The sequence below is a fragment of the Acipenser ruthenus genome, chromosome 4, assembly GCF_902713425.1.
Source record: "Acipenser ruthenus chromosome 4, fAciRut3.2 maternal haplotype, whole genome shotgun sequence".
Lineage (NCBI taxonomy): Eukaryota > Metazoa > Chordata > Actinopteri > Acipenseriformes > Acipenseridae > Acipenser > Acipenser ruthenus.
Window position 1 is genome coordinate 88,096,588 of NC_081192.1, and position 26,377 is coordinate 88,122,964.

The 26,377-nt window shown below is 38.0% G+C and overlaps 1 pseudogene; it reads left to right on the top strand.

Annotated features, from left to right (window-relative positions):
- LOC117400769 (polymeric immunoglobulin receptor-like) lies at window positions 1-24,783 on the top strand (annotated as a pseudogene).
- The last annotated feature ends 1,594 nt before the right edge of the window (window positions 24,784-26,377 follow it).

Here is a 26,377-nt window from a genome sequence, read left to right on the forward strand (position 1 = left end):
TCACACATTGCTAGGAGCATTTCTCTCATAGTGCTGCAGGAAGTGAAAGAAAGTTGCTGTTGGGCAGCCATCGCCTTTAACTCAGAAATGAAGCTGCTTCTTCTTTTTCTTCTTCTGGCTGCCATTCCAGGTATGATTGTATCCATATCATGTGAATAGTTCTGGTAACTACAGTACAGTTCAATGACGGATTTCTAATTGCCATTTCTCAGACCCATAAGGCTGGTAGATTAAAAGCAAGATTAATGTAGCATTAAAGAACCGTTAATATCTTTTTCAGTTATCTTCAGTCACTGTTGTGATTCCAGCCAGGTTTGAAAAAAGTCCAGTGGCTCTAAATAGAAGACAGGACTTTAAGGAAATCTAGGATATTTCTGCAACAATTCCAATCACTGGAACCCCATTCTACTGTGCTTGTGTTTCTGTACAGATATCGATGCGGACATCACATTAAAAATATTTAATAATATCTGTGGTATGTTTAAGAACAAATAATCATTCATAAAATGGAGAGCATTAGTGTAGGGATTGCTATGTACTAGGGAATTTGTTAGTACTTACATTCACGTTTGTTATGTTCAGCTATCTTCATGTATATGGACACGGGCAGAACAGAGTGACTGCTGCTAATCCAAAGGTTACTACACAAGACTGTTTAGCATGAGACCTAAAGTTACTGACACTTGTGGTTCCTGAGTAGTATAGATGGTTAAGACTTTGAATCCCATGAAAGCATTTTTATTAGTAGTAGTACTCGTGTTAATGTTAGTGTCATTTATTAAACGTAAAAGTAACTTGAATATGTGAATAAAAACAGAAGAGGAATTTTCTTATCTTAAAACAAGGAAGTGATACCAAAAAACAGCATCAGCAGTAAAAATATATGAAATCTACAAAAAGGGACATCAGTTTACACGAGATGCTAATAATTGGAGTAACTTGGTCAAGTTGCTTCCAATTACATTGTATTAGTTTTTCCTTTCCTTTTTGTTTGCAGTCATTCTGCGCGGTTCTTATTGTAATTACTCAAATATTATATTTTTCATGTTCTGTGTAAGACTTTGTAAAGGTGCTTTCACTATGAGTCTTTCTGTTTGTATTTTAATATATATATATATATATATATATATATATATATATATATATATATATTATTGATATTGATGTACAGACATTTAAATAAGAACAATGCCCGTTCCTCATACTGCTTCATTCTGAGGGAGCAGAAGAGGCAACTCCACTATTCTATTTCCTAGATATCAGATATTGTGCTTCACATGATTTGTAAAAATAGGTTCCTGTAGACAGTGTAGGAAGTTAGGATCTTTTTCAGCTTTCAAGCCAGTAAATCTTTTAAAACTTTCAAAAGAATCCCCAGTATTTTGATTTAAATTCAGTTTCAAGATTGGATTTGAAACAAAAGAACACATACAGTACAAGTACTATTACCAGAAAATATCAGCCAATACCTATTAGAGCAGATGATATACTGTACATTAAAGGGTACATAAGGACCTTTTTATTTTATTGTAACTGAGATGGATTTACCAGTGAGCAGGAGGATGATGGGAAATGTAGCCATCTTGAGGCAGGGAATGCAAAAAAAGTGGTCAGATTTAAAAAAAAAAATTAAAACAATACACAAACCTTACATAAACAGTTGTAGCAACACATGGGAACATGTAACACAATAAAATAAAAAAGGTCCTTATGTACCCTTTAATCCTGTGAATTTAATAGACCAGCTGAGCTATACACAAATATTTATGAGCTTCAGGTGTTGGATTTGTTGTTTTTTGTTCTATACTTGCAGATACATCCAGTCTATCAACAGAAAGTGCCTTTACCGGCTTTGTGGGGGGATCTGTCAGTGTCCCCTGTCACTATGACATGAAGTACAGAGACCATGTGAAGTACTGGTGTAAAGGGTATCAATGGACATACTGTGACATTTTGAAACAAACTGACTCTCCCTATCGTGATAGTGATAAAATATCAATCAGTGATGATAGAACTGGAGGAGTGTTCATTGTAACTATGAGAAGACTGGATAAGGAGGATACAGCCTGGTACTGGTGTGCTATAAAACTGGGAGGCACAAAAGAAGCTGATCAACACTTTTATCTGTACCTAACAGTTACGGAGGGTAAACCCATTCTTTTAAACAACATTTTTAAAAACAGTAACTGTCACTGTGTGTGTGTGTTCGTGGATAGATTTTTTATCACTGGGTGCTCCAGGATAGAGATTATTTTAAAACCAAGACATACCCTTTGGGATCTTGTCACCAAAGTGACAAAACAATTACTGTAATAATCTAAACACCCTACCTCCACTAAAATGTATCAATCTGATATTTCCTAACCTAATTTCACTGTATTTATATTGTTTGTAGTAACGGGGGAGAGATTCAGGCAGGACCAATACAGAGTTAAACAGACTCCTCCCCCAGTGCTTTGAAACATTTCATGATACAGATCTACATAAAAAGAGGAGTACTTCTTTCCAATAACCCTGCTGTCAGTATTAATTGCTGTTGTGTTTGCAGGAACCCCCGGCCTGTCTGTCACAAGTAACTTGATAACGGGAAGTGAAGGAGGATCAGCCAGTGTCTCCTGTCAATATGCTCAGCTCTACAATGAGCATGTGAAATACTGGTGCAGAGGGAGAGAATGGGCCTCCTGTGAGACTTTAGTACGAACTGACACTCCCCAGACAGGAGGAGAGAAGGTATCAATCAGTGATGATAAGGTTAAACTCCCCAGATTCTTCACTGTGACAGTGAGGAGACTGGAGAAGAAGGATGCAGGCTAGTACTGGTGTGCTATACAGAAAGCAGGGGCTAATGAAAGGATTCTGCTCTACCTCACAGTTACTGACGGTAAGGAAACATTGATCATATTGGTCAAATATTTGAATGTACATACTTATCCTATAAGTTAAGACGTTTACAGCGGCGTGCTGTGTAGCTATATAACGGCTGCATTTATGCAAAAAATATGTAATAAGTTACTGTAAGATTAATGCATTTCTGCATATAGTCATATAAAAGCATATGGAAAAAAATTAGGAATTAGCATTAGCACTTCTGGTCCTGAAATTACTGTAGAATACCATGTAACACAAACAAATGGCATTTTTCAACAGACAGGGAAAGCCACATGGCTGATTCTGAATTTCGTGCACTAGATAAATACAGTACTAAGGTGGATTTATTACTGGGTTTTTCTTGGCTTGAAATGTGTTTTTTATGCCAACCTGTAGTCCCTGCTTGAATTATTTGTCATGCAGATAAAATCTGTGTCATGTATCCTGTAATATATGAATGCTAACCGGAACTTAGTGTGTGTCAGGAAAAATGTGCTTCACTTCATGCTCAAACAGGGAAGCAGATGCATCAGCAAAGACTGTGTGCAAAACCAGCATCTTAATCACCATACAAAAGAGAACGTTTGCACAGCCAATCAAATAATCCCCCAATACTCCACTCTGCTCTGGAATCTAACCTAACATTCCACCACCCTGAACAGTGTTAGAGCTTCCAGCACACTCCAAAAAACAACCCCAATCCTTAATAAGAACTAAAAACGTAGATCTTAGTTCAGCATTTGATTCATCATGAGCTAATCCACACCAAGCTGACTGTGTCCTACTACACCAATCCAGCTGGAGACAGCACCAGCAAACTCCCTCACAGAGTTACCCATGAAATGAGCATTATAGTACATTCATTAGTTTGAATGTAATTGTTTTTTTTCCAAAACTTTCCAAAATATATGTTTTTTACTGAGTTATAATTTACTTGAAATGCCAGTTTGACTAACGTATTGTTTTTCTTAATATTGTTAACTGCAATAGCCACAACAATAAAAACAACTATTCACACCAAACAGCAAACGTGGACCCAAAATACATCCTCCATACCACCAAATAATATCCCTGGAAACGCCACTGGATCTGTTATACAAAGACCTGAATCTACCACCAGGTAATTCCAGTTGTAAAGAGGCAACTTATAAAGTATTCTTTTTTTGGATGCAAATACTGTTTTTTTAACAGCTTTTTGTTGATTTACTATAATAATACAAATAATAATTTGTATTTATATAGTATGGAAGCATATAGCTGCCATGTAGAGCAAAAAAATAAATAAATTCCGTTTTCGTGAGAATTATTACATTATAACGTAATAATTATCTTGTGACTATTCAAACTATAATCGCTTGCTGGCGTTGCCTGAATCATTTAAAAGGAAAACTGCTGGGATATTTCTTCAGAAAGTTATTCGTATTGATCTTTTAGATTCCCACCAGCCCAAGAGGACTCCCCTGCCAGTATGGTCTGGACTGTGTGGGCTTTTCTCCGCTGGCTCTTGTGTGCAACTCTGTGCATCTCTCTGGCTCTGCTGAAGTACAGTAAGTCAGAGACATTTAATATCACATTCCTATTGTTAGCAAGCCATTTACATGACCTGGAAGAGAGAGATTGAACCGGATGTGCTCATTGAGTGTTCCAGGCTCTGGTAGAGGCTGAATTATTGGACCTTGCCTTTGTTAAAGCCTCCTGTTTGTGGACCAATGTGGGTTATTCTGTCTCTTCTGTCAATTATTTTTTTGTTGTTGGAAAGCCCTTGAAACTCATTTCAAAATATCAAAAAAACAGTAGTTCATCATCCCACATACAGAAGAATAGCCTTTAGACACTTTCTCTCAGTTCTTCTTTTGCTTGCACAGACCTCTACACTGGCACTGTTTTCTCATGTGTAGTTTATTTATCATCAGCCACAAATGTAAACACTCCCCCCCCAGAATTTTGCCCACCTAAATTTTGAAATTGAAGTCCAACAAGGTCTGCCCCATTTCTTCTTAAAGAGCCAGTATCACTTTATAACACTATCTGTAAGATGTATTGGACCTTGCTGTGCTGTTCCCTATCTTCCTTGATCACTTTAAATAACGTTCCGTATTTTTTTGGCATTGTGAACTGCTCCAGGTAACTCCATTTTATCCCAAAGCTTGTCTTGGCATCTTCATTGCTTCCGGTCAGGTAGTAGCACGGTGCACCCCCGATATTTGTATGTCATAAAAAACACATATATATATATATATATATATATATATATATATATATATATATATATATATATATATATATATATATATATATATATAATCACATTAAAATGTACAGCTCTGCTGTGTGCCTGCATGTAATATTCGCCATGCACATAGTGCTGTGCTGTGGTTATGTCATAGTGCTGTGCAGTGGTTATGTCATGTGACTACAGTATATGCAACCTAGGCGGGAAATTAAAATACTACACACTGTAAAAAGGAAAATGGATGTCTCTAAAAATGTGTCTGCAGCAGGTCACGTAAAGCAGTATCCAGCAGTTTTACACAGCGATGGAGGTAAGCGCTTCTGTACCTCCTGCAATGTTACTGTAGATCACTAGTGAAAATATCGTTTGTTGTAGACAAGCATTTAGATTAAAGTATTCACCGAAACAGAAAGGCGTAATCCAGAGTAGTACCGCGACTGCTTGCAAAGAAACAAAAAATGTTGATTTCCATGTTCCAGATGTCCACTGAAAACTGTGAAGCACGAAACACATTACATTTTAACCTGACAGAGGCGTTTGTTTGCGCAAATATCCCTCTTGAAAAATTGGACAACCAAAAGTTACTCGGACTGAGTTAGCAAATGGTGGAGAGATTCCTTCATCAGCCCGGCTGAGACATGAATACTTACCTAAAGTTGGCGAGTATCACAAGCAGGAGATTGTGGAATTGGTAAAACAGCCTGGTTGTTTGTCAGTGGTCACTGACGAGTCGACTGACGCTCAAGATCAGTATGTGTTACACATTATTTGTTTTGCAAGGTCTAAATGGTGAACATGCAGTTGTTAATAACACTGTTTCACAAGCTGTTGTGCATAGGGCCCCCAAAATATGGGTTAGTTTAGGGCCCCCTCCTCCTTTAATCCGACTCTGCTCAGGTGCCTTATAAGTTATAGCTGGCTATGGACTTGAATATGTTATTATTAAGCTTTTTTTAAAGGACTTGTTAGTGTTTTAATGTTATACAGTGACAGTGACAATGACAATTGATTTTAGATTACGCATCATAAAAGGTCTATATAAATTAAATATTAAAAAAAAATTAAAAAAATTAGTGACTGCTGTTGAAGTTTTGGGGTGATTCTAAATGGGATTACAGTATATATTTTTTTCCCCTAGATTTTTTTTTTTTTCATTTGCTGCTATACCATACCGTCAGTTTTTTTTCTTACCAGTATGCATACCGGTGTATACCGCCTCACTGTAACCACTGCTTGTGTTAAATATTTACTGTGACTTTAAAACTGCTTTTTTTCAGGATGAACAACCAACAAGATACTTCAACGCAGCAGAAAACAAGATTTCAAGAAATGGGCATCTGGTGTTCATGATGCTTTTAAGTTGCTTGTTTATATATTTGCTCAGCTTGAGAAGGCCTGTATATGAATGCAACATGAAAAATGTATAACGAGATTAACCAGCTTTGCCACCTTTTTAAATGTCCCATTTTCCAGCTTTGGATGCTCTCTGACCGCTGTCAGAGGCTCACCTCAAAAGAGAGCGGCCCCAGCTGGCCCAAAGGTGAGATCCTGGGCCACAATGTTGTAATATATCTCTACTGGACATCCATTGAATGCTGTTATTTCTAAACCTTATTGAGCTGTCGCCTCATGCAATGAATTGCTACAAAAACATATTAATTGTTTTTTAAAGTAATATTTATTTCCAGTAATTAGACTAATAAGTCAAATGGACTACTTTCCACTGGCATAAGGATGCATTTAATAAAAAATGATTGGTAAATATTGGTAAATAATTCATATTTGTGTGTGAGGGAGGTGATGGGGGTTTCAATTACTGCACTATTGTCCTACAACAGGCAGACAAGCCTGCAATGCAAGAATGTGACCTGATTGTTGTGGAACCAAAAAGATATTTGAGAATGTGGCCAGATTACATTGGATAGATTGCCAATTTACCCTGTCGCCTATAAGGGCAATGCTTGCTTTTTTGATTGCTTCCCCAAACTGTGTGGTTGCTGACAGCGATGAGTCTATTACAATACCAAGGTGTTTCTCTTGGTGTGCTCCCATTTGGTATTTGGATGTTACACTTTTGTGACAGGCATGTAAAACTTTACATTTGCTGAAACTGAAATTCCAATTTAATTTGCTGCATCTCTGCCCAGTTTTGTATGTGTGTGGCAAAGTGGTTTGTAGTGCACAGGTACAGGGGTGATGCGGTGCTCAGGAATGATAGACCCAAGACAGTTCACAGTGAAATAGCAGCTCTTTATTTGCTGACAAATAATAATACCTGGCTCTACACAATGATGTGTATCGCTCAGGCAAACCACGGGGTTCAGTCCCGAAATAATAATAATACACTAAACAAGACCCACACAAAAACAACACGGTCACAAGTCCAGAGTGAGTGCTCTCAGTGAAAGTGATGATTTACAGGTTTATTCATGTACAATGGTGAAGTGGAGTCTGGGTTTAATTGCTGGCGGTTTAGCTACAGCTCCCGAAGGTTGGCCTTCTATAATGAAAAGCACAGACAGTTAGAAACAAACAAAACACTTAACACTCACCATTCACAAATTGATCCCTTCCTTTCTAAGTCCTAGTGGTAACCACATCAAAAGGAACAGATTGCTGGGGCCACTTCCCCTAAGTACCCTCCGTCACGCACTCTCTCGGTGGCGCGGCCAATCACATCTCCTCCAATCCGTGACACATCGCCTACCGCATTAAGGCAATGACTTCTGGTATTGTGGCCCTGCCCCCTTCCTGGATGTCCGGCTTCCGACTGACCCTGGAATGAACTGCCAAACCATCCATTACAGGGCGCTCTGCTCCGATTATACAGTGCCCTCTCAGATCGGGAGGGAGGTTGTTGACTCGGATTCATTCGCTCTCTGTCACGATGTGGTATTAATCATTTTGGATTTCCTGGTTGGCTGTAGGTGTGTCAGCCACTCCCCCAAGCTTTGTGTCCTCTGCAAATTTCACTAGTTTACTTTGGTCAATTTGTTTCTAAAATATTTTTTAATAAAAATTAAATTCAACATATTTTGCAGCCATTTTTTAATATTGCAATATATGTTTCTAAATATATTTGAGTAGATTTTCCAAATATATAATTTTCGGATATGTTTTTGTATATTTCTCTTCCATGTGGGCTGTGTAATTGACAAATAAGAAAAACAAGAGGAGTCCCAGTATAGACCACGGTGCACACTTCTGTATGTCAGCAGCAGGTCTTGTGAGGTTGGCAGTCGAAGCAGTGTGACTTCTCCCACATGAATACGATGGAAACCAGGGGACTGCATTTTGTTTCTGCTCAGTCAAAAATATTTTGCACCCATCTTATTTCTTGGCATTCCCCAAAACAGTTTGGGCCAAAGCAGATAACTAGTTAATTTATCGGTTATTGTTGAAAATGTCAACATTTATCGGTTATTGTTGAAAATCTCCAACACTTGTTTCATTTAGCGTTAACAGGTTATTGTTCAATGCCTTCAAACCTCACTTGTAAAAGTTAATAAACATGTAATTGCATTACGCTTAAAGGTATACTCAGTATTCCGTCAATGTAATCATTTAATTCAAATGTGCTACACAGATGGCTTAAAATATCTTTGCAATTAAAAAAAGAAACATCAGGTGTTTTGCACAGTTGGCCACCAAAGCTACATGTACTGTATATAAATAAGCCCCCGCTAGCCCTGACCCTGGGTCTGCCCTTCCTGAGGTCTGTGTATCTGGGTTGCGGTGTGTGATGCACAGGAACTCAAGATGACACACAGAGCCAGGAGCATTTCTCTCATAGTGCTGCAGGAAGTGAAAGAAAGTTGCTGTGGGGGAGCCGTCACCTTTAACTCAGAAATGAAGCTGCTTCTTCTTTTTCTTCTTCTGGCTGCCATTCAAGGTATGATTTTATCCCTAATATCATGTGAATAGTTCTGGTATCTACAGTACAGTTCAATAAAGGATTTCTAACTGCCATTTCTCAGATCCATAAGGCTGGTAGATTAAAAGCAAGATTAATGTAGCATTAAAGAACCGTTAATATCCTTTTCAGTTATCTTCAGTCACTGTTGTGATTCCAGCCAGGTTTGAAAAAAGTCCAGTGACTCTAAATAGAAGACAGGACTTTAAGGAAATCTAGGATATTTCTGCAACAATTCCAATCACTGGAACCCCATTCTACTGTGCTTGTGTTTCTGTACAGATATCGATGCGGACATCACATTAAAAATATTTAATAATATCTGTGGTATGTTTAAGAACAAATAATCATTCATAAAATGGAGAGCATTAGTGTAGGGATTGCTATGTACTAGGGAATTTGTTAGTACTTACATTCACGTTTGTTACGTTCAGCTATCTTCATGTATATGGACACGGGCAGAACAGAGTGACTGCTGCTAATCCAAAGGTTACTACACAAGACTTTAGCATGAGACCTAAAGTTACTGACACTTGTGGTTCCTGAGTAGTATAGATGGTTAAGACTTTGAATCCCATGAAAGAATTTTTATTAGTAGTAGTGCTCGTGTTAATGTTAGTATTATTTATGTTTCAGAATATATTTTTAACTGAAATGCATTGATAGATCTGGGAATCAGAATCGTTGTCATGTAACGTGAATATGTGAATAAAAACAGAAGAGGAATTTTCTCATCTTAAAACAAGGAAGTGATACCAAGGTCCAAAAAACAGCATCAGCAATAAAAAGATGTGAAATCTACAAAAAGGGACATCAGTTTACATGAGATGCTAATAATTGGAGTAACTTGGTCAAGTCACTTCCGATTACATTGTATTAGTTTTTCCTTTCCTTTTTATGTTTGCAGTCATTCTGCGCGGTTCTTATTGCAATTACTCAAATATTATATTTTTCATGTTCTGTGCAAGTCTTTGTAAAGGTGCTTTCACTATGAGTCTTTCTGTTTGTATTTATATATATATATATATATATATATATATATATATATATATATATATATATAAATTGATGTACAGATGTACAGACATTTAAATAAGAACAATGCCCGTTCCTCATACTGCTTCATTCTGAGGGAGCAGAAGAGGCAACTCCACTATTCTATTTCCTAGATATCAGATATTGTGCTTCACATGATTTGTATATATATATATATATATATATATATATATATATATATATATATATATATATAAGGTTCCTGTAGACAGTGTAGGAAGTTAGTATCTTTTTCAGCTTTCAAGCCAGTAAATCTTTTAAAACTTTCAAAAGAATCCCCAGTATTTTGATTTAAATTCAGTTTCAAGATTGGATTTGAAACAAAAGAACACATACAGTACAAGTACTATTACCAGAAAATGTCAGCCAATACCTATTAGAGCAGATGATATACTGTACATTAAAGGGTACATAAGGACCTTTTTTATTTTATTGTAACAGATGGATTTACCAGTGAGCAGGAGGATGATGGGAAATGTAGTTCTGAGCGGTCCATGCGGGTACATGTGAAGCCATCTTGAGGCAGGGAATGCAATTTTAAAGTTTAAAAAAGTGGTCAAAATGTAAAATGAGCTATACGAACATATTCATGAGCTTCAAGTGTTGGATTTGTTTTTTTTCTGTTCTATACCTGCAGATACATCCAGTCTATCAACAGAAAGTGCCTTTACCGGCTTTGTGGGGGGATCTGTCAGTGTCCCCTGTCACTATGACGTGAAGTACAGAGACCATGTGAAGTACTGGTGTAAAGGGTATCAATGGACATACTGTGACATTTTGAAACAAACTGACTCTCCCTATCGTGATAGTGATAAAATATCAATCAGTGATGATAGAACTGGAGGAGTGTTCATTGTAACTATGAGAAGACTGGATAAGGAGGATACAGCCTGGTACTGGTGTGCTATAAAACTGGGAGGCACAAAAGAAGCTGATCAACACTTTTCTCTGTACCTAACAGTTACGGAGGGTAAAACCATTCTTTTAAACAACATTTTTAAAAACAGTAACTGTCAGACCGTGTGTGTGTGTGTGTGTGTGTGTGTGTTTCTTCGTGGATAGATTTTCATCACTGGGTGCTCCAGGATAGAGATTATTTTAAAACCAAAACCTACCCTTTGGTATCTTCTCACCAAAGTGACAAAACAAATACTGTAATCTAAGCACCCTACCTCCACTAAAATGTATCAATCTGATATTTGCTAACCTAATTTCACTGTATTTATATTGTTTGTAGTAACGGGGGAGAGATTCAGGCAGGACTAATACAGAGTTAAACAGACTCCTCCCCCTCCCCCCTGTGCTTATGAAACATTTCATGATACAGATCTACATAAAAAGATGAGTACTTCTTTCCAATAACCCTGCTGTCAGTATTAATTGCTGTTGTGTTTGCAGGAACCCCCGGCCTGTCTGTCACAAGTAACTTGATAACGGGAAGTGAAGGAGGATCAGCCAGTGTCTCCTGTCAATATGCTCAGCTCTACACTGAGCATGTAAAATACTGGTGCAGAGGGAGAGAATGGGCCTCCTGTGAGACTCTAGTACGAACTGACAGTCCCCAAACAGAAGGAGAGAAGGTATCAATCAGTGATGTTAAGGGTAAACTCCCCAGATTCTTCACTGTGACAGTGAAGAGACTGGAGAAGGAGGATGCAGGCTGGTACTGGTGTGCTATACAGAAAGGAGGGGCTGATGAAATGATTCCACTCTACCTCACAGTTACTGACGGTAAGGAATTGATCATATTGGTCAAATATTTGAATGTACATACTTATCCTATAAGTTAAGACGTTTACAGCCGCATGATGTGTAGCTATATAACGGCTGCATTTATGCAAAAAATATGTAATAAGTTACTGTAAGATTAATGCATTTCTGCATATAGTCATATCAAAGCTTATGCAAAAAAAAATAAGAATAAGTATTAGCACTTCTGGTCCTGAAATGACTGTAGAATACCATGTAACACAAACAAATGGCATTTTTCAACAGGCAGGGAAAGCCACATGGCTGATTCTGAATTTCATGCACTAGATAAATACAGTACTAAGGTGGATTTATTGCTGGGTTTTTCTTACCTTGAAATGTGTTTTTTATGCCAATCTGTAGTCCCTGCTTGGATTATTTGTCATGCAGTTAAAATCTGTGTCATGTATCCTGTAATATATGAAGGCTAACCGGAACTTGGTGTGTGACAGGAAAAATGTGCTTCACTTCATGCTCAAACAGGGAAGCAGATGCATCGGCAGAGACTGTGTGCAAAACCAGCATCTTAATCACCATACAAAAGAGAACGTTTGCACAGCCAATCAAATAATCCCCCAATACTCCAATCAGCTCTGGAATCTAACCTAACATTCCACCACCCTGAACAGTGTTGGAGCTTCCAGCACACTCCAAAAAACAACCACAATCCTTAAGATATAAAAACGTAGATCTTAGTTCAGCATTTGATTCATCATGAGCTAATCCACACCAAGCTGACTGTGTCCTACTACACCAATCCAGCTGGAGACAGCACCAGCAAACTCCCTCACAGAGTTACCCATGAAATGAGCATTATAGTACATTCATTAGTTTGAAAGTTACTGTTTTTTTCCAAAACTTTCCAAAATATATGTTTTTTACTGAGTTATAATTTACTTGAAATGCCAGTTTGACTAACGTATTGTTTTTCTTAATATTAACTGCAATAGCCACAACAATAAAAACAACTATTCACACCACAATCTCTATGTCAACCGCTGATGAATCATCCACCAAACAGCAAACATGGACCCAAAATACAACCGCCATACCGCCAAATAATATCCCAGGAAACGCCACTGGATCCACGACACAAAGGCTTGATATTACCACCAGGTAATTCCAGTTGTAAAGAGGGAACTTATAAAGTATCATTTTTTTGTATGCAAATACTGTTTTGTTTTTTTAACAGCTTTTTAGCTCTTGTTGTTGTAATAATTTGGTATGACTAACCTTAACCGTTGATTTTTCAAGAATTTCTATTACTATAATAATAATAATAATAATAATAAAATTTTTATTTAAATAGCACCTTTCATGCCATATAACACATCACAGCTCAAAGTGCTTCACACCAGTAAATTGTAAAAATATATAACACGAAAGCAGAATACCACAGTCAAAATGATTCTTGTATTCAACCGGGAGGAATCAGATACAGTTACAGTGCCTTGCGAAAGTATTCGGCCCCCTTGAACTTTGCGACCTTTTGCCACATTTCAGGCTTCAAACATAAAGATATGAAACTGTAATTTTTTGTGAAGAATCAACAACAAGTGGGACACAATCATAAAGTGGAACGAAATTTATTGGATATTTCAAACTTTTTTAACAAATAAAAAACTGAAAAATTGGGCGTGCAAAATTATTCAGCCCCCTTAAGTTAATACTTTGTAGCGCCACCTTTTGCTGCGATTACAGCTGTAAGTCGCTTGGGGTATGTCTCTATCAGTTTTGCACATCGAGATACTGAAATTTTTGCCCATTCCTCCTTGCAAAACAGCTCGAGCTCAGTGAGGTTGGATGGAGAGCATTTGTGAACAGCAGTTTTCAGTTCTTTCCACAGATTCTCGATTGGATTCAGGTCTGGACTTTGACTTGGCCATTCTAACACCTGGATATGTTTATTTGTGAACCATTCCATTGTAGATTTTGCTTTATGTTTTGGATCATTGTCTTGTTGGAAGACAAATCTCCGTCCCAGTCTCAGGTCTTTTGCAGACTCCATCAGGTTTTCTTCCAGAATGGTCCTGTATTTGGCTCCATCCATCTTCCCATCAATTTTAACCATCTTCCCTGTCCCTGCTGAAGAAAAGCAGGCCCAAACCATGATGCTGCCACCACCATGTTTGACAGTGGGGATGGTGTGTTCAGGGTGATGAGCTGTGTTGCTTTTACGCCAAACATAACGTTTTGCATTGTTGCCAAAAAGTTCGATTTTGGTTTCATCTGACCAGAGCACCTTCTTCCACATGTTTGGTGTGTCTCCCAGGTGGCTTGTGGCAAACTGTAAACGACACTTTTTATGGATATCTTTAAGAAATGGCTTTTTCTTGCCACTCTTCCATAAAGGCCAGATTTGTGCAGTATACGACTGATTGTTGTCCTATGGACAGAGTCTCCCACCTCAGCTGTAGATCTCTGCAGTTCATCCAGAGTGATCATGGGCCTCTTGGCTGCATCTCTGATCAGTCTTCTCCTTGTATGAGCTGAAAGTTTAGAGGGACGGCCAGGTCTTGGTAGATTTGCAGTGGTCTGATACTCCTTCCATTTCAATATTATCGCTTGCACAGTGCTCCTTGGGATGTTTAAAGCTTGGGAAATCTTTTTGTATCCAAATCCGGCTTTAAACTTCTCCACAACAGTATCTCGGACCTGCCTGGTGTGTTCCTTGTTCTTCATGATGCTCTCTGCGCTTTAAACGGACCTCTGAGACTATCACAGTGCAGGTGCATTTATACAGAGACTTGATTACACACAGGTGGATTCTATTTATCATCATTAGTCATTTAGGTCAACATTGGATCATTCAGAGATCCTCACTGAACTTCTGGAGAGAGTTTGCTGCACTGAAAGTAAAGGGGCTGAATAATTTTGCACGCCCAATTTTTCAGTTTTTTATTTGTTAAAAAAGTTTGAAATATCCAATAAATTTCGTTCCACTTCATGATTGTGTCCCACTTGTTGTTGATTCTTCACAAAAAATTACAGTTTCATATCTTTATGTTTGAAGCCTGAAATGTGGCAAAAGGTCGCAAAGTTCAAGGGGGCCGAATACTTTCGCAAGGCACTGTATATGCAACCAAAATAAATGACTAGAGTAGTGAGGGTAGTCAGATCTCTTGTACCAGTGCTACCCCATGTCCTTAAATTGGTTATTCTACCAGCTATTCTGTTGGAATTCCCATGAATTCCCAGCAATCATTTTGAAAAATTGTATTTTGTTTTTCTGGACAGACAAATGCAGCCTTGCTAACTCTCATTTTTGTTTTACAGTACTTTCTCAGACAGCGGCTCTACACAAGTAGCTCTCATGGTGGCAATTGGGATTCTTGTTTTTTTCTTGGTAATCGCTGTCATTTGCATAATAAAGTATATACAGATCAAACAGGGTAAGACACAACTAACTCAATACTGCTTATTTCTTTTGTCGACAAATGTAACGTTCACGTACTTCTCTATTACTAACCTTTAGATAATTTAAGCAGTGCAGGTATAATTGAAACCAGGGATGCACAAAACCAGCCCTCAAGGCACAGTCCTCCAGGTCTCTGCTCCACCTGTCCTCTAAATGACTTAATTGAGTCAATCAGTTAATTATGTAACAACACCTTAAAACCTGGAGGAAGCTGGACCTAGGGTATTTGATTTGTGTACTCGTGACACGCCCTTGGGAAATTTGTTGGGGGTAAACTATTTAAATCATTTTATTTTTAATTTTTTTTAGGTAAAGTGAGGAAGGTGTCTCAGCAAGAGGATGTTGACCAGAGCGTGGACAGCCCTGCTGTAAGTTTTTATTTGGACACATTAACAGACTGTTTAATATTATTGTATAATTGTATATTTTGTTTAAACTTATTTCTATATTTACAAATGTATTTGTTTAATAGGTGTGTGCTGATTCTGAGTAATTAGCTTTAAGAAGTATTTGTCCAGTTGTTTTAAATAAATCAAAACACATCTATTTATTAATGCATTGATTTCAAAACAAGAAAAACTGCCCATCCCTTACCTTTACAATTGAGTACCAATCAATGGCAATTAACTTCCGCTTTGAGTATTTTAAAAACCAACTGGAAGCTAATTTTTCTGTTATCCAGGGCACTAACATTTTTACTGCTGTATTGCGTATTGAGTTCATAGACTGACTATGAAAATATGTTTACAACTGATTTGTCATACAAATGTGACCTTACATTAAACATAACTCGAGCTTTCGCTGTAGAAACTGGGGTATGTATTCCTTTGTTGATTTTAATCTGAGATAACCCCTTGCCCAGGACTACAATCCCACAGTTCACTGCAGAGATGACACATATATAAGGAAACTAAGGATAGTTTAAAAAAAAAAAGGATAAACGGTAAGAAAATATATATTAGTTGCATTTAGTTTGATCAGAACAGGTTCCATATTAAGTAACACACATTGTTATTGATTGATATTCAATAATTGTGCAAACAAGGGAAACAGAGGGATTGCATTGTTTTGAGTAATAAACACATTTATTCCATTTAATTAATACCAAACAACTTTACATTTCTTAAAGGTAATTACTCAGAAAATACAAGTTTCGGCTTATGCCTAGTGTTTAATGTTGAACTAATTGTAGTACTACCAGAAGTAGACCTTGGTTGGAATATTCACCAAGCATGGGACTATAGTCCATATTGTGTACATTGTGTTAGTTGACCATGGACCCTATTTTCCACTGTGCTTTGACTTCTCTATTTATGTTTCATGTGTTTTTTTTCTTGTTTTCATATTTAACTCGGTGTATTTTCAGCACACGTGGCTTCATACATGGAAGTAGACAAACCAGCTCATTATTCCTCTCGGAATAACCCCTGTGTTCTTGACATTTTTTAAAATATTTTGATAGACTAAAATCGAAATCCAGCATCAGCTACAGTAAATATGGGCAGATGTGCACCTGGTGTGGTACTTTTTTTTTTTTTTTTTTTTTTTAGGAATATAAATCTTTTCACCTATTTGTACAAGGTATTTTTCATGTGAACTCAATCCAGAAACAGAATTTAGTTATTTCTTCTCTTCTCTCACAGCCTACAGGACAACCTGCGGGGGGAGAAATCACCTACACTGCAGTGAAGTTTCAGAAGAAAAAGCAAACCAGGCGAAAAGAAAAGGTAATAAATACATGCAGAAACTTAATATATCAAAAAGGTATACACTAACCTTGCAATACAATTATTGAGACTTATTTCTTAGCAGACACCCTTATCCAGGGCGACTTACAATTGTTACAAGATATCACATTATTTTTACACACAATTACCCATTTATACAGTTGGGTTTTTACTGAAGTAATCTAGGTAAAGTACCTTGCGCAAGGGTACAGCAGCAGTGTCCCCCAATGGGATTGAACCCACGACCCTCCGGTCAAGAGTCCAGAGCCCTAACCACTACACACTGTAGTGGTGACAGATTAACAAATGCAGAGTGACTGCCTGATTTACCACACTACTCAGACTCCTTGCATTGTCACTAAATACTGTATTCTTTAAATATATTTGTTTATGACTGTAAGTCGCCCTGGATAAGGGCGTCTGCTAAGAAAATAATAATAATAATAATAATAATAATAAAAATAATAATAATAATAATAATAATCTTGGTATCCCCGATTTGTTCCTCATTCAAATTCATGCAAAATGATTGAATGAGCGATCAGCCACACATTTTCAGGTTGGTTCCCCAAATATTATGCACTTAGTACCCCGGGATAAAACTCCAGAGATATACTTGGTTTTCCATTTGAAATTAAATTACCCACCCCCAGGGTGTTCTTTATGTGTTGACCTATTCCATAAAGCAATAGTGTGTACTTACACAGTGAATGCAAAGCCTTTTAGAAGTGAGCAAGAATAAAATAGGACCTTCTGCCACTTGGTTTAAGAGAGGAGCGACTAAGAATGTTATCACAAGTAGAGTTCCAATTCCAGTCATTCAATACAACCCTACAAGCACATTTCTGCACAGACTCAAGCTTCTTAGTATTGCATTTTTAAATGGATCCCAGACAAAAGTTACCTCTCTTTTAAAGATGTAAAACATTTAGAGGGGCCTCGCTAAAGGAACGAAAAATAAACCCCATGACTGTTCTCACTGTACCGCAGGCATAATCAACGTGGTGCGTCCAGAGCAAGTTATCAGATACCCAAACCCCCAGGAGCTTGTAATGTGCGTCCCATGAAGAGACAATGTGTACAACTATCTCTCCACTTCAGGGACTGCCCCTCCTTCTGCACTCAGAGCTCTGCCTCTCTGGGGATCTTTCTCTCTATATTTAAAATCCTAATTTCATGTAGTGTAAATCAAAAGAACAGCTTTCTTTACAGTAAGGGCGCTGTCAAACCTGAACTTACTGACTTTCTTAATATTCACAAATAAACCACTTGCAGCAGCAATTCACCATTCCAACCCTCCCCCCACGCCACACATTTCTGAGCACCTTCAATATTGACTTGTACTTACTCAAATGATATTGCACGTTTTGTTCCTATGCATTAACACTACACTAGCACATAACCCAGCACTAGCCCTGCAAACCCATAGAGTTGTGTGAACTTTCCTTTTCCGGTCTGTTTCTTATATTATCTGAAATAACCTCAACATATGCACACCATTGGTATTGTTTTTGGTTAATTTATTCACTTTGTGCCTGCTTGGCCAGCACAGGTTGAAATTGATCCCAGAGCACTTTTATTTACACACAAAATAACAAAAATGCGTTTTCATTTTATGCGTTTTCATTGGTTAGATTAAATGCCAGTCAAATTACTCAGGAGACCAGCTACGTAATTGAATGGGGCGTAGTAAAAAAAAAAAAAGTAATAATATATCTAAAGCCGAATAATTATTGTTTTCGTGAGGTATGATTGCAATTGTACATTTCAATGCAAGCAAAGCAAGCCCAAAAAAGCACATAAAAAAAAAAACATACTTGTTTAAAAAATATGCTCCTTAAAAGTACACATCTGTGTAATGTTATTTTGCACAAAAACATTTTTTCACTCTCTCCCGCAGCACAAAGCTATCTCCTTACTCCTTCACCAACCTGTTGTGGGCTGTACCTTTTTTATTATGATTCATCCTTAATTCTGTGACATCATTTCCCGCTGTGAGGTGGTCTGGGAAATAGTTTCCCTCGGGTCGGCCATCTTACTTCCGGTAATGTGAGGTCATAATTTGCCGGCAAACTTTACCTCACATACCTCCCATTAACGACTCTACCCCTAGCTTTATCACTCTATATATATATATATATATATATATATATATATATAGTTTTTTACTTAAACACGATAAAAAAAAGATTTAAAAAATTGTAATTGAACATAACAGAATTATACACATAATTAGTATGTTTAATTTGAATTTTTTTTTTTAATGTGTTTAAGTAAAAAATTGTGTTTAAGTAAAAATCAAAATAACATTACACAAATGTGTACTTTTAAGGAGCATATTTTTTAAACAAGTATGTGTATTTTTTTTTATGTGCTTTTTTGGGCTTGCTTTGCTTGCATTGAAATGTACAATTGCAATCATCACCTCACGAAAACGATAATTATTCGGCTTTAGATTTATTATTATTATTATTATTATTATTATTATTATTATTATTACTATTATATTAATAATATTAATTTTTTCTCAAACATTGAATGTGTTTAGTTAGCTATGCCCCATTCAATTACGTAGCTGGTCTCCTGAGTAATATGACTGGCATTTAATCTAACCAATGAAAATGCGTAAAAGTTGGAAACAGTTCTTTATTGTCTGATCTCTTCAGACCAGCAAAAATGATGTGGAAGGGAGTTTCGGAGGAGGGAGAAGGGAGTTTCGGAGGAGGGAGGACAGAGTTTCGGAGGAGGGAGTTTCAGAGGAGGGAGGACAGAGTTTCAGAGGAGGGAGGAGGGAGTTTCAGAGGAGGGAGGACGGAGTTTCGGAGGAGGGAGGACAGAGTTTCGGAGGAGGGAGGACAGAGTTTCGGAGGAGGGAGGACAGTTTCGGAGGAGGGAGAACAGAGTTTCGGAGGAGGGAGGAGGGAGTTTCAGAGGAGGGAGAACAGAGTTTCAGAGGAGGGAGAACAGAGTTTCGGAGGAGGGAGGAGGGAGTTTCAGAGGAGGGAGAACAGAGTTTCAGAGGAGGGAGTTTCGGAGGAGGGAGTTTGAGGAGGGAGTTAGAGTTGGGAGCACATAATGACTCCTTTTTGCCTGATGTACAAAAATGTCCTAATATGGACACCGTACTCCAGGAGATGAGAGACGAACCTGGGGCAAGCCCATTCCCTCTTCCCTTCGCCCGACCCGCTCTCCTTCTCGCACTTGGTTTGCTTGTCTGTCGCTTCGAACTGAACTTGCGACCACTGTTTAGCCAGGCTATTTATAGTTTATAAAACTGCTAATTAAAATGATCCACGAGTGGGAATGTTACCTTTTTTATTTTCGTAAAAAATAGTTGATTACATGGTGCTTTATGCATGGTTAATTCACGGAAAGTTACATTTTTGCTTCACTATATGTGCATTATAGAGAGGGAGTGATTTTATTTTGTATTTTAGTCACCTGTGTGTTGTGTCCCGCTGCGCCCCCCACACCCCTCCCCCGTTTATAACGCTCTTCAGTTATAACGCTCATATTGTGTGTCCCGCGTTATAGCAAGGGAGCACTGTGTGTGTGTGTGTGTATGTGTATATATATAATATATATATATAATATATACTATACGTACATTTATATACATATACATTAAAAGAAGGATACAAATATTTTAATAACGGTTTAATTACAAGCGATGATGATGAACAACAGTTTTAAACAGGAGAGGCTTGACAATGACACAATGCAATCTGGAAGAGCATTCCATAACCCCAAGGCTATGCCAAAGAAAGAATAACGACAAGTGAAGAGATAAGGACTGATTGTCAGAGCAGCTCTGTGGAGACTCTCAGCCCAGGTCTTTTACGAGCACAGACTGACATAGAGGTAGAGCACAGTGAATGCAAACCCCTATAGAAGTGAGTAAGAATAAAACAGGGCCTTCTGCAATTATGTGGTTTAAAGGGGAACTGTACTCAAAATAACAGGGCTCTCTAAATGGTCTGTATACATAACAAATGCGTCTCACTGTGCCAATTTTGTTAAAAAGTCAAGCGTTTGGCCAGTATTTCAATTTTTTTGTCAGCTTTCTGGGTCAGCTGGAAATGCAGGCAGGCATATTGGAACCTTTCTGGCACTGCTGTTCCGTCATCGTTGACAGCCCCCCACACCAGTTAACGCTGGCAGGGTGAATTATGTTGGAATGCAAAGTGTTCCGGTGCAAAAATAACAAAAGGAAAAACAGAAACAAAGTATTTGTGTGTGCCTAAGCCTTTAAACCAACGAAGGGCGGCCATAACAAAACAATGACTACATAATACAGGAACGGGACATACACTCAATAGAATACTATGTGTGACTGTAGAGAGCAGTCAACGACAGGACGTCACACAAAGCACGACGGAAGAGAGCTCCAATACATTCAATGTTAATTTGTTTTAATGGTTTTTATAAGGTATACTGCTCAAGGAGAGGCTGAAAATGCATCACAAGCTTTAGTTAACATGTTTTCTATTGAAATGGTTATATATTCATTTGCATTACAGTTCCCCTTTAAGAGAGGAATGACCAAGAAGGCTATCATAAGTAGAGTCCCAATTCCAGTCATTCAATACAACCCAACAAGCACATTTTTGCACACTCAAGCTTCTTCGTATTGCATTTTTCAAATGGATCCTAGACAAAACACTTGTACTCTAAAACAGGTCTTCCCAAACTCTAAAGATGCAAAACAACATTTCGAGGGGCCTCGCTAAAGGAACGAAAAATAAACCCAATAACTTGCTTTACCGCAGTCATAATCAACGTGGTGCGTCCAGAGCAAGTTATCAGATACCCAAACCCCCAGGAGCTTGTAATGCGCGTCCCATGGAGAGACAGTGTGTACAACGATCTCTCCACTTCAGGGACTGCCCCCTTATGCACTCAGAGCTCTGACTCTGGGGATCTTTTTTGCTATATTTAAAATCCTAATTTCATGTACTGTATATCAAGGAACAGCTTTCTTTACCGTAATGGCGCTGTCAAACCTGAACTTATTGACTTTCTTAAACTTCACAAATAAACCACTTGCAGCAGCAATTCACTATTCCCCCCCTCCCCCCACACCACACATTTGTGAGCACCTTTCAATATTGACTTGCACTTTCGACTTACACTTTCTCAAAATATCTTACACATTTTGTTCTTATGCAATAACACTCACATATAACCCAGCACTAGCCCTGCAATCGCATAGAGTTGTGTTAACTTTCCTTTTCCGGTCTACTTCTTATATTGTCTGAAATAACCCCATCTTGTGCACCCCATCATTTTAAATATTGCTGTTGCAGCTGCTGAGTTTAAAATATAAAATAAAAATTATAATTTTTTTTTTTTGCATGATCATGATGTTTGGTTAATTTGCAATTTAATGGGCGTATTTACCCGTGTAAAATGGCTAAAGGTAAGCAAACATGTTAATCACTTTTACTATGTATTCTATTGTTAAGCTTACAAACCCATTTTGTACACACATACATCTTTAATCAAACATGGAAATCCTTATCTGGTTTCACAGTGAAAATCTTGAAATTCAGTTTATTTGGCAGTACATTATATACCAGTTCATAATTGAGGACTAGCGTTTTAGCTCTGCATCAGTAATAATAATAAAAAGTCCACAATTGTGAAAGTGACTCAATAAGATTGGTAACAAGAAAGGATAAATTATTAGATACATTTGCTTCACAATTAATATCAGTTGCTAAAATGTAAGCCTCATTCAAAAATAAAGCCACAACAGGAAATAAGGCCATTCTCTGCTATGAGGGTAGAAAAATAATGCCAGAATGTCTGTTCAAAGTAAGAAGCAAACAACTTTTATATAAAACTTTATCAACAACCAAATTTTGCATTAAAATATACCATGAACAGTAAGCAAAAGATGCACACAGACTGAATAAATGTTAATAATTACTGCACTTTTAATGCTCCAAAAAAAAACACACATTTGACAAAAGGTCCTTTTTACAATTTTTCAAAATCTTGCTTGTTGTAATTGGTCTTAACTTGATTTAAAATGATTTTTTTAAGGTTAAATTGAATGACCCTTACACCATTTAATAGAGAAAAAAGTCAAACAGATTGTGAAAGGGTTCTTGCTGTGGGTGCGCGCATTCGCTGCTGAGTGATAGGCAGGAGACCAGACAGGTTGAAATTGACACGCCCCGCAGGCGCGCAGGATTTATTTACACACATACACACAACAGCTCACGTGACACTACCAACCATGGTAGCTCACTGAGTGCATACGGCCAGCGTACGAAAAACAAAATAAAACACAATACAAAAAACTATAAAATAAAAGGTGCCGTAAAAACGGCGTGCGCTACTCCCTAATGCATGGAGGTCCCGCTTGCTCACCTCGCTATACTTTAAAGGGATCTACCATCCCCGAACTAATCTTTATGTATCAACACAAACCCCGACTCCGGCTGTCGGCGGTTTTGGCAGCTTCTTTTGGCTCCGATCCCGGTTCACCATCACGGCGATCGGAGGATTTCAGCAACTTATTTCTCTCACTATGCTCGGGTAGCGTGGACGATCTTCAGCCCGTTGTCCGTGGCTTTGCAGCAGCCCCGAGGTGAACAAACAGGACCTCTTTATACCTGACGCTGTGCTGGAACACACCTACCCGCTGATCATCCACAGCTGGCAATCACACACAGCAGGCAGGCGTTCCCAGGAGCGTCAGGTACTGCAATAAATTAAATAACCATTACACACATTTACACAATATTAAATTAACAATGTATTCACACACAAACCCCCTCTTCATGTGCAGGGCTCCTGCCCTGCTACACAGATTAATAAAGAAATGCATGGTATAAACCAAATTGACAAATAAAAATAAATTACTGATCGTGGAAAGCTTGGGCTCGGCTCTAAACCGAGGGTGAATCCCCAGGATTTGAGGTACAGGGGAAAGAGATTGGGGAAGTGGAACTGACCCCCATGGACAAGGAACTGACAGCTGGTGGTGGTGGGGAGGAAGGGCAGCTTGAAAACAAAGCAGACAGCTTGCTAAAAAAAGTGTGGCTAATATAACAGACCAGGGAGAAGAGTAAATTAGCAGGTGACAGGTGAAGGCTTTCCCTGACCCAGTTCTGTGTTGTGCAGGTGAGAGCTGTGTTGGATCTGCCCTTCCCTGATGGAGACGGTCATTAAGAGAGATGCATGAATGTATACGTAGGTTTTGACCATTACATACACAGTCGATAACTATCTTCTCTTTCAGCCCCCTCAGATACCTGGAGAGGCCACTACATACGCCACACTGGAATTCCAGAAAAGGGATTCACCCACAGGAGATAGGAGAACGGTTTGCAATGCACAGCCTTCTGACGCTGCCTCCGCTCTCTATGCAGCTGTTGTTAAAAGACCCAACCGCCCATGAGAAGTGCTTTCTGCACTCCCAGACTTGCATCAATAAACCTGTACAATGCAAACTTAGAGATGATAAAAACTCATAATCCATATCCACACATTCTAAGACCTTAAAAAAAGCCCAAACTATTGCCTAAATTCTCATGTTTGTGTGCAGCTTATCCAGCTCTCCTAGAATGAGAAACTTAATGAAGATATTGTACAGTATGTAAAAACTCAAATGACCCTGATGAGGTTGGTTCCATGAGATGTTGTAGATGTGTACTCTCATTGCATAAGTGTACAATAATATTTTTCATCCAAGTAAAGCTTGAAACTGAATTTTTGTGTTTTATTTAATAGTTTTAATGCTAAAACACCTTTTCCGATGTTTGACTCCTGCAATGCATAAATAAAAAATATTTCAAAATATGTCTAAGTATATATTGTGGAACATATTTCGGCTTCTGTTCTTTAGGGTTTTTTTTTTATTTCATTTTTTGGTGCTTATTTTGAGCTAGTATCAAGTTTGATGTAAATCGTTTGTAATACCAAAATGCACACTCGGCAATAATCAAGAAGTAACGCTTGAAATAAGTAGACATAGATTTTTATATACTGTATAAAATTATTGTTTTTGGTTACTTTCCAAAATTCTTTGACTTTTTTTCTGTCACACTGTGTAGTAACTTGACAGTACTTGCACACTTGTACTTTCTTTCCCTTGCTGTCTTCCACTTCTAAGTCCTTATGGTCATGGGCATATTCTTCTGGGTTTTTTGTGTGTTTAGGCATTTTTTAAAATGTTGCCACAATTTGCAATTGTGTTTTAAATTCCATGAGCATGTAAGTCAACCCTCTCAAACAATAATATATAGCTTTAAGTCTCGCGAGTAAGAACAATGCTCCGTATTAAATTGAAATCTCATTTTAAATCTCACAAGTGTGTACAATCCTCCAATAGAAATATAAGAACTTGCTGCCACTCAGTAGTTGGGGTGGGTTTAAAGCATGGAGAATGAATGCATGTGAGATGTCAGGAGGAGAAACAATTTTTTTTTGTATGTTATTTATTTATTTTCATGGTGAAAGTGTTCAAATCATGAATTGAGTATCCATTTCCAGTGTTCTTGCGGTGTTTATTGTATATACATATTTAATTTTTTTTGGTATCGGGGGGCGTTATTAGTGTAAGTGGTGAATTACAAGTTTAAACGCGCACAATGGTGAAGTGTAATCTGGGTTTGTTTGCTGGCTGTTTAGCTACAGCTCCCGGAGTTTAACCTTCTATAAATGACAAACGTGACAGTTTAATAGAGAGACAAAACAAAACACAAAAACTCACGGTTTCTTTTTATAACAGTACGCCCTTTGCAGGTCTTTCCGTAACCATAACAAAGGAACAGATCGCTTGGCCACATTCCCCGATATACCTTCAGTCACGCCCCCTTCGGTAGTGAGTGCAGTCACATCTCCAATCCATGACTGACACATCGCCTACCGCAGTAAGGCGCTGACTTCTGGTATTGTGATCCCGCCGCCTTTCTGGATGGCCAACTTCTGACTGATCCTGGAATAAACTGCCAAACCATAAAGTCTGGGGCACACTATTCCTGTTATACAGCGCCCTCACAGGATGGGAGGGAGATTGTTGACTAGGATTCATTCGCTCTCTGTCACATATTTACAGTACTTTTTAAATTATTATCAACATCACACCTATTTTATTGTCTGCTATAGCAGCTGAATTGCTAAAGCATTTTGTGAATTTGTAAGTATCCAATGATTATTGATGCAAACTTGATGACTCTCCTCCCCATAGCACTTACCTTCTCTTATCTGGCACCCATGTGGGATAAAAATTAGTTCAATGACTAAAGGAAAATTCAATTTTTTCAGATGGAATGTAAACGTTAGAAAACATTCTGCTTGGCAAGGTGTATGTTGATGTTCATAGCAAAGTCAGCAGGCACACTGAGCTTACCAAACATGAGAAAGAAAGTTACAATTGCGGCCTACTGTAGAATTACTAT